Raw genomic sequence first — 9071 nt, forward strand, 5'->3', positions numbered from 1 at the left:
AAGTCCTGCAGGATGATAAAGGAGGGGCAGAGGCTCTCCAGCCTGCATTCATCCAAGCTTTCATCTGCCACTTGCCTGTCTTTGGCTCTGGGTTCTGCCCGGTTTCTGAGATTTGAACCAAACCAGGACTCCTAGACAGCAGCAAACCGTCCTCACAGGATCAATCCCAAGAGGAAGCCAACTGAAGTTTTCTTTATTATTCTGAATGAAGACTCTAAGCAGCTTTCCCACCTCCAAAATTCTTGGTGATCCAGTATGAACCAGACCCAAATAAAACAGACAAAAGATTTTAAAAACAAAACAAAACTTTTGCCTAAGAGTAACAAAACTGAGGCTTTCTCTTCCAGTAGTTTCCCAGGTTCAGTGCCTGGATACACAAACACCCCTGCCTGTGGTTGTCCTCATTAAGGAAAAGGTTATGTAGCCTGAGTTTCCATCCACAGTCCCTGACATTATCTTAACCTCATTTTTCTCCTGAATTTTCCAAGAACCTGAGCTCCTGAAGAATCAGTTTTGAAAGGGGCTATTCATAGAGCAAACACAGCTCCTTGTCTCTAACTCTAACTTTATTTTTCCCACCAAGGATGCTGAAGAGATCTAAATCCTGGCCAGGATAGTGTAGAGTGATGCAGTTGATCTGAAGAAGAAGCTCCCCCATCCCATCTGCCAGGTGGCTATACACAGGCAGGTCCCTGAGGTTTACTCTTGTGGGACAGGGACGGGGAGGTTGACTTTAGCTCAAAATAAGGAAGTCCATCTAATAGGTTAGGGTGTCTACCCAGGAAGTCCAGTACCAGGGTGGGTAATGAGCTTTCATCCTTAACTCCACAAGTATTTAGAGGGAGCCTGGTTGAAATGCAAAGTGGGTGTTGCAAAGTGTTCCTGGCCTTGCATGGAGACTGAACTGAAAATTGAAGGACGTTCCCTCCACATCCTGGTGTGTGTGTACGCGTGCATGCGTGCGTGCATGTGTGTGTATGTAGCTTGTACATTGTGAGCACAGACTCAAGGCAAGGATGGAGTACTGTCATCCAGAGCTCAGGTTCTAGGATTCAGGGCCTTTTGGAGGGGATGCCAAAGCAGGAAGGTGGCAGTAGGGCACCCTGCTTCTCTCCTGCTCCCCGCCTCACTCCCTGTCAATCACCCTTCCAGCCCAATGCCAGTGTGCTACAGGGACCACACTGAGATGGGACACACACTGCCCTTCCCCAGGCCAGCCAAGGAGCAGTCCACAAAATTCCCCCTCTGGTCAGCCACCTCACGGTGCTTAACCTTCTGCCCAGACTCTGTGCCCTCAGAGAGGCACAGTGACCTTTTATCCACTAGCAGCCACCCACTGCCCAGGCAGTCACAAATGGCATCACTCCAAAGGGCTCTACCCACAAGTAAAACAGGAGATCTTATTTAGGACCTTCAGAAATCTCTACCTACCATATAAATTCGGAGGCAAAAGAAGAGGTGGCCACAATCAGCTTTACAGCAAAGCAAGGCTTCAGCTGCCTGCAAGCGGAGTGCTTGTGCCCCCAGCCCTCACATCTGTTCCTACTAGACCTGCCTCCTGCTTTCTCTGTGGCCTGGGAGCTCATGTGTGCATGGTGGCTTTGGAGGAGGTGGGACTTCAGCATCAGGGTGAGCCCCAGTCCAGACAGTACAGGGTAAGGCAGGCCGATGTGTTTGCATGGGCAGAGTGCACAGCCGCCTTCCTCCAAGCATCAAATAAAATGAGAATCAGTTTCCCAAGTCTCACTCTGTGGAGGCTCTGCCCTGGAGAAATTGCTCAAGATGTAAGACTACTGTGCTGGGATGGTTGGGGAAGACATGCGCAATACCCAATTCTGTCCCCTCTGGATGTGCTCCATTCTCACAGGCCTCACTAGTCACTTCCTGCCCCTGGGATAAGCCAGGCTGGAATGAAAGGGCCAAAGTTTTGGGTCCCTCGTCTGCATAGCTCTCAAGTCCTGGGCCTCCCTGAGGCTTGGGGCCATCCCTGAGATGGGCTCACCAGCCAAAAGCAGGGTATGCAGTAAGCAGGCGGGCAGTGGGCGCCTCTCTCTCCAAATCTCCCTTGACTTCAGTCCAAGCTCAAGGGCTGGGAGCCCCCTCTCTGTATCAGGAACTCAGGGTTATCTGCCAGCATGTGCCCTGGGAACCAGTAGTCACTCTACATGTGTTGTGTTGAGTGTTTGGGGAATGACTGATGGGTGAATGAGTGTGTGGGGAAGGGGAGATTGAGTCAGTGAGTTCTTCCTTGGCTGTTGTACTGCTAACTAGGGGGAAGGAGAATGGGAGCCCCTCCCCTCTCCCTGAAGACCATAGATGCCCCACCCATACCACCTGTTCTTGGACACAGTCTGGGATCACAGTGACATCCAAATTTGACCTTTGTAAGCCCCAACCTGGTAAGGGTCACAACTCTCCCTCAGAGCCTCCCTGCAAGGGGCTACAGGGGCAGCCAGCCTCTTCCCTTCTTTCCTGCCTGGCAGTTGCAGCCTTACATGGTAGCTTGGCTCATGCAGCCCATGGAGACCACAGAGCAGCTTCCTAGTGGGCCGAGCCAAGGATCCCGAGTGGGGGCTTCCTGGGGTCTAGGCTTTAACGGTGCAGGAAGGTGGGCACATACACCTGGAACTGGAGCGCATTCCCTGAGCCATGAAGCCCAGCTGCATGAGAGCACCAGCCTGTCCTCCTGCAGTTAGATCCAATGGTCTCCTTTTCCCTGAGCCCTGAAGCCTCTGCGACAGCATATGCCCCAGTGGCATCAGCTAAGACCCTCTGTCCTTTCTAGGAACCCATGGTGTGAGGTTGGGGGCTCTTCTGCCAGCAAAGCCATTCTGACCACCCCACCTGTGATGGGGACCAAGCCAATCACATTAGCCATAATCGACTGATGTCCTCAGCCACTGTTTTCTCGAGTCGCGTTTGTGGGCCCTGTTCATTTTTCATCTGTTGGCGTCTCTAGTCCTTCCTGTAATGGTGAAGATAAGCATTGGGCGTGCATGCGCTCATACACACACACACACACACACACACACACACACACCAAACAACAAAAAACCCAGTGTCTTTTTTTGCATGTAGTGAGATGAAATTGTGATCCTTGTGTGACCTCCAGCTGCTGTCCTGTCTTGTAAAATACGTCCAAATGTTTGAGAATTTCTAAGCAAATGGTCCCTTAATGAAGTTTGCAGAGTTCAATAAAAGGTATGGAGAAAACAAGCTTGGTGGTGTAGTAGTGTTTATTTTCTGGAGGATGCAGGGAAGTAAGGGGTGGGAATATCTACAAGGAGGGCTACATCTGGGATCCTAGAGGCTTGAAGAGGTAGCCTGGGCATTTTCTCTTCCCCTTAAACAGCGTGGGCATGAAAATGTTGGCTTGTCACCCCGGATATGAAAGCTAATTGTGACGCATCCCATCCAGCGCTCATTGATCAAAGCGCCAAGTCTGATCATTTGTCCACTCTGCCTGGCTACCCCACTTACAAGAATGTCTCACAAAAGAATCCAGAAGCTCTGATGCCTGCAGGGGACACAAAGGAGTAAAGCAGCCTGGCTCCAAGGTGTAAGGGAATGGCAGTGTGCGCCGCAAACTAGACACGCATCTGTCTACAGGGCAATCACTCTACATCGCCGCCTGTGTGTTAGCACGTGGGGCTGGGACCCCACAATGCCAGAGCATTTTAAATCCCAAACCAGGAATTTATGGGACATATCCTGACTTTTCAATGCCAGCAATGAATTCCAGTTTCTCTGGTCCCACACGCTGGCCACATGAAGCACGCATGTGGGCAGACTGTCGCCATAGGTGTTTGTGATCCCGAGCATAACTGATGGAGCTTGAAGATCCCATCATTTGTTTTCTGTGGCTGGGTAATAACTACCCCGATGCCAAGCTTGGCTTGAAGTATTTGTTGTGTTGTGGTTTTCATAGGGCAAGTGTTCAGGACCACCCTAGCTAAGTGGCTCTGGTTGAGAATCTTCCCAGAGGTGACAATCAAGACATCAGCTCCAGTCCTCTGCTCCACTGGGGGCGGAAGAACCACTGCCCCTGCTCAGGTGGCTTAGGAGCCCCTAGTCCTCACTCTTGGCTACCAAGAAGCCTCTGCTGCTCATGCTGTGGGCTCTGTCCAGAGCTCTTCAGTGTCCCTACGGCACTGTGCCGGCCTCCTCAGACTGCATGGCTCAAGCTAGAAAGGCGGGAGGAAACCACAGCGACCCAGTGTGAGAAACCAGACTTCACCACTTCCACCAGCCCACTTGGGAGTCGCTAATCCAGCTTACACTCCAGAAGGTGGACTCTCCACATCCTTAGGGGAAGAGATCAAAGGTTGGGGGACAGGTTTTAATTTAACTTTATTGTTTGCAGTGCTGGGAGAGAACCCAGGGCCTCGTGCATGCTAGGCAAGTGCTCAGCTCATGAGCTGCCTCCCAAGGCCTGGAACCATACTTAATTTTTTTTAAAGAGGAAAAAGAAAACCAAATTTCAAAACAAGGCAATAGAAGGGTAACAATGGTTAATACATTACATATCGGTATCTTTAAATTAGTTCCTCAGAGCACAAAATATCAGCATTTAATTGTCGATAACATTAGCACAAATCTTTCTTTTCAATGAACTAAGAGAAATTAGTAGTACAGCTCTCCTATCTCTTACACATTTCTTTTCTGCCTTTCCCTTCCTCCTTTTCTCCATCCCCCCCCATCCCAGCTTCTCTTGCCTGTCCAAGTGTCTTTCCCTTTTACAATAGCTATTGTACATTTTGGATCCTATTGACCCTTTCAGCTTCTCACACTAGGAAAACCATACAGTGTTCCCACATGTGCATCGGATTTATTCCACTTATGATATGGCGGGATCACATCTTAAAACCACTGTATTCCAAAGCCAGTTTAGTGGAAAGAGTAGCGTTCACACTTTAGATTGTTATAACCGGGTAAATTTTCCCACTCAGCTTAAGGAAATATTTTTTTTTTAATTTTATTTATGTGTGTGTGTGTGTGTGTGTGTGTGTGTGTGTGTGTCTAGCTCAGCCCACCAGGGGGCGAGGCTGGCTGGCATGTGGTGCTGGGGGATTGAACCGTGGTCCCTCTGCTTTGCTAAGCTGGTTCTAAGCAGGTGTTTAGACCACTGAGCCATCTCACCAGCCCCAGCTTAAGGAAATATATAAGCCTTGAAGTATTTTATTTTGCAAACTAAGAACATTTTAAAAAGTAACTGCCATGTACTATGTGCATTCACCATCACCAGTGAAAAGGAGGCGAATTCAAAGCCCCAGACCACCTCAACATAAAAGCCCATCTTTTACTACTTAGGAGGACTGCAAGTTCAAGGCCAGCCTGAGCAATGTAACAATTTTAGATTGTCTCTAAATCTTTATACGGGAAAGATTAGGGATGGGGCTGTAACCCAGGGATACAGCGCTTACTTAGCATATTTGAGGCCCTGGCTTCAATACCCCCAGCACTGAAAACAGAGACAGGAGGGGAGGCCATTCTTTAAACAAACAAACAAACAAAAACTATTATATTTAATAGATCTAAGCTTCTAGGGGCTAGCTCATTTTGGGGGATGTTCAGCAGTACCCCTGACCTTCACCCATGGGATGCCAAGCATCTGCCTCAGTTGCAACCAACAAAAATGTCTCCAGGTATCCCCAGCTGTCCTTTGGGGGACAAAAATCACCTGCAGAAGAGGTACAATGTCCACAATCCAAAAGTCCAGGAAAGAGCACAGTGTCCCTTATGCCACCAGACCCCCAGACCTCCCATCCCTAGAGGCAACTGCTAGTAGTCCCATCCTTCTAAGAAGACTTTTGTAAACACGCAGGCATGTGTATATGTGTTTCATTTGCTTTGTTTTATCTTACCATGCATAAATAGTAACATACTATAGACACTGCGGCACCTTGTTTGTTTCCTTTAATATATCTTGGAAATCAGGCTGCACACATACCCCAAGAGCTTCTTCAGTCTCTGTAAGCCAGCCTTGCGTCCTATTTTACATGGTAATTGCTAGTTAATACCCTTGAGTGTTCAGCAGCTTCCATACTTTGGCAGGCGCCCCCAGTGCTGAAATGAGTGGCCTGTCGGCTGCTCCTCCAGGCTCTCCCTGCAAAACAGGCCCGGAACCTGCATCCCGAGGAACGCCCAGCCCCGGCCCTCCTCTGCCACAGCCACAACTGTCTATGGCCTGGCCCTCGCAGCAGCCGCCAGCCTGTGCTCTGCTTCTGCCCTTGGTCTCTTCCAGCAGCCAGAGGAGACCTGTCAAACTGCCACTCTCATTGTGTCACTAGACATCAAACCCTCCCCAAGGCTTCCCAGCACATCAGAGGACCTGGTGTGCTCTGCAGGGTCACTGGCTCCTGCTCTCCCAGTTCTGCTACATGGCCATTGCCTCCTCCCTGGTCTCTGAATATGCTTGCCATGGGCCCTCATGGTGCTGCCCCTGCCCATCTCCGCCACCCTGGATTCCTGTCTCAAGTTCATCTCCACCTCCTGTCAGACGCACAACCTGCTTGCCAATTCTTTGCTACATAAGCACATTTCCACCCCAGGGCCTTTGCTGTGGCTGTTCCTTCTACTCAGAACATCTTTTCCAGGCTAGTCACATGACTTAGCTTCACCTCTCTGGTCACCTCACCCTATTTAAAATAGCAACTACTGGACTGGCCAAATAGCTCAGTGGATTAAAGCACCTGCAAGCAGGTGCAGGGACTGGGGGTTCCATCCCCAGGCCTGCTGTGCCAGCTCTGCCCCTGGGGCGCACTGAGACAGCAATTGAGACTGAGTGTGGTGGTGCACACCTGTAATCCCAGCTCTTGGGATGCTGTAATCAGGCGGATTACTTCGAGTCAGATCTAGTAGTGAGACCTTGAACACCCTGTAGACCTTTCTCTAAAAATACAAATAAATAAATTAATAAAAATAATAAAATAGCAACTCATATGCACATCACACACATTCCTATCTTTTTCTGATTTATTTTTATTCATAGCGAGTATAATTCTGTTTTATTTAGTTTATTGTTTATTTCCCTCCCATGGAATATAATTCCCTGAACACAGGGATTTTTGTTAGTTTTGTTCACTGGCATATACAAAATGCTTAATAAGTAATTTTTAAACATTGAACAAAAACCCCTCAAATGTGTGTTTAAGTGAGACCCACTTCATACTGTGTGTAGATTTCTCTTTAAGAAATATCCTTGAAAGTCAAGCTGTTGATCAAAGGATTTGCAAACTTTCTGCAAGTTTTTTTTTTTCTTTTGGTTTTTCTTTTTGTACTTGGGGTTGAGTCCAGGACCTTTCCACTTTGCTACATCCCCCATCCCTTTTTTATTCTTTTCTTCTTTTTTAAGATACGGTCTCACAACATAGTTGCAGCTGGCCGTGAGCTCACAGTGGTCCCTGCCTCAGCCTCCCGAGTGCAGGTGTCACAGGGGTGTGCTACCATGCACGCCTCCTTTTTATTCTTTAATTTTGAGACAGGGCCTTAATAAGCTACCCAGGAAAGGCTTGAACTTGCCAATCCTCCTGTCTTAGCCTCACAGAGTACTGGACTTAGAGGACTGCAGTTCTGAATGCTGTCACACCGAGGTCAGCTGTCACAGAGGCAGCTCAGTATATATTATATTCCTACCAGCCATCAGAATGGTCCTCATAGCCAGCTTTATTTTCTTCCATGAAAACCTGCTCACATTGTCCTTATTTTTTTCATCCTCCAACATGAACTGGAGAAACCATCCTAAGAAGCTAACAGATATCTCAGGCCGCAGTTCAGTCTCCAGCGCACATAGCTGATGTCCACAGCGCCAACGAGCAGTGCTGGGGCCGCTACACAGCTCAGCACACTGAGATCCAGGTTCGTGTTACTTGCCCAAGGCCCAACCACATGCTGGCAGCTCGGGAGAGCCAAAACCACATCCCTGGTCCCTCCTCAAGCATTAGCATCACTGCAGGGGGTCAGCGGCCCCCTGGGAACCATGCAGACACTGGAGAATTCTGCGTCTCCTGGCAACACCCTCCCTCCATTGTCCCGAAACCTTCTGCTGCTTCTCGGCCACAAATAAGTGTACGATGCTGAGATCAGTGAGGACACCTTTAGTGTGCTGGCTTTTCCACTCACCTCCCTCCTCCTTGTCTCTCTGCCTTCCATATACATTTACTGAGCACTTATTGTGTGTCGAGGCCGCTGCTTGGTGCTGGGGATAACAGCTGAGTCAGTCCTAGGCGAGGGCAGTGATGGCAAACCCTTGAGACCATAGAGTGATACAGCTTCTGCAGCTCGTGTGCCGTGGGTTTGCCTGCCCTGGTCCACACTCAATCAGATTCAGCCAGGAGCTTCAGGGAAGCCCTACACACAAATATAGGCTCTGTCCCGGATGTTTCCAGGATGGTTTTCTGACCCCTCACTACATGTTCTGTCCCCTGTCCCCACAAAACACTCCCAGGAAGACGTCACATCTATATTCTGAGGCTGAGGAAACCAGAGCGGAACACTGAGATGACTTGTCCAGGCTCCAGCCACTTGTTCTTTTGTAAGCTGATCTTGTGTTTTATTTTGCATGGATTTTAACACAAATCTGTCTGATTTCGCTAGGTGACACCCTGTGCCGAAAGGATCAAGCATGGTTATTTATTCATCAGCCTGGAAAGTATGAAATTTAAGAGGCTGGGTTGGGAGCTAAGACACCTGAGGTCAAAATCCCAAGTCCTCCACTTGCCAGTTCCTGGTCGGAAGGTCTCTCCCCATCTGCAGAACACTGCGAATGCACTTGAGCAACAGCTCTGGAAGGGCCGAGGAAGGTGCACAGTGCAGGGTTAGCTACAGTCTTCACTCGAAACTGTGATTGTCTTAGACACGTTCTTCATCGCTGGGACCAAATACCAGATATCCACAACATAAAGGTGAAGTTTATTTTAGACATTTCAGGCCCTGTGTGGTAAGTGGCCTGGTGGAAGGCCCTGGGCAGAGGAAAGATGCTCACCTCATCCCAGAGAGGAAGCAGAGCATCATGGGAGGAGCCAAGGAAGGGAGAAAGACCCCTCTGGGTCAGGCCTTCAGTGACCGACCCC

General features: G+C 49.1%; 1 protein-coding gene across 1 annotated transcript in view; it reads left to right on the forward strand.

Moving 5' to 3' along the window:
- Positions 1 to 8638, forward strand: part of Kcnb1 (potassium voltage-gated channel subfamily B member 1) — a 109204-nt gene extending 100566 nt beyond the window's left edge. The window contains exon 3 of the transcript XR_002822102.1: positions 8596 to 8638. The gene's annotated coding sequence lies outside the window, so the exon portion shown is untranslated. The remainder of the gene's footprint in view (positions 1 to 8595) is intronic.
- Positions 8639 to 9071: the final 433 nt, after the last annotated feature.

This window comes from Octodon degus, unplaced genomic scaffold, assembly GCF_000260255.1.
Source record: "Octodon degus isolate 3935 unplaced genomic scaffold, OctDeg1.0 scaffold00077, whole genome shotgun sequence".
Classification (NCBI taxonomy): domain Eukaryota; kingdom Metazoa; phylum Chordata; class Mammalia; order Rodentia; family Octodontidae; genus Octodon; species Octodon degus.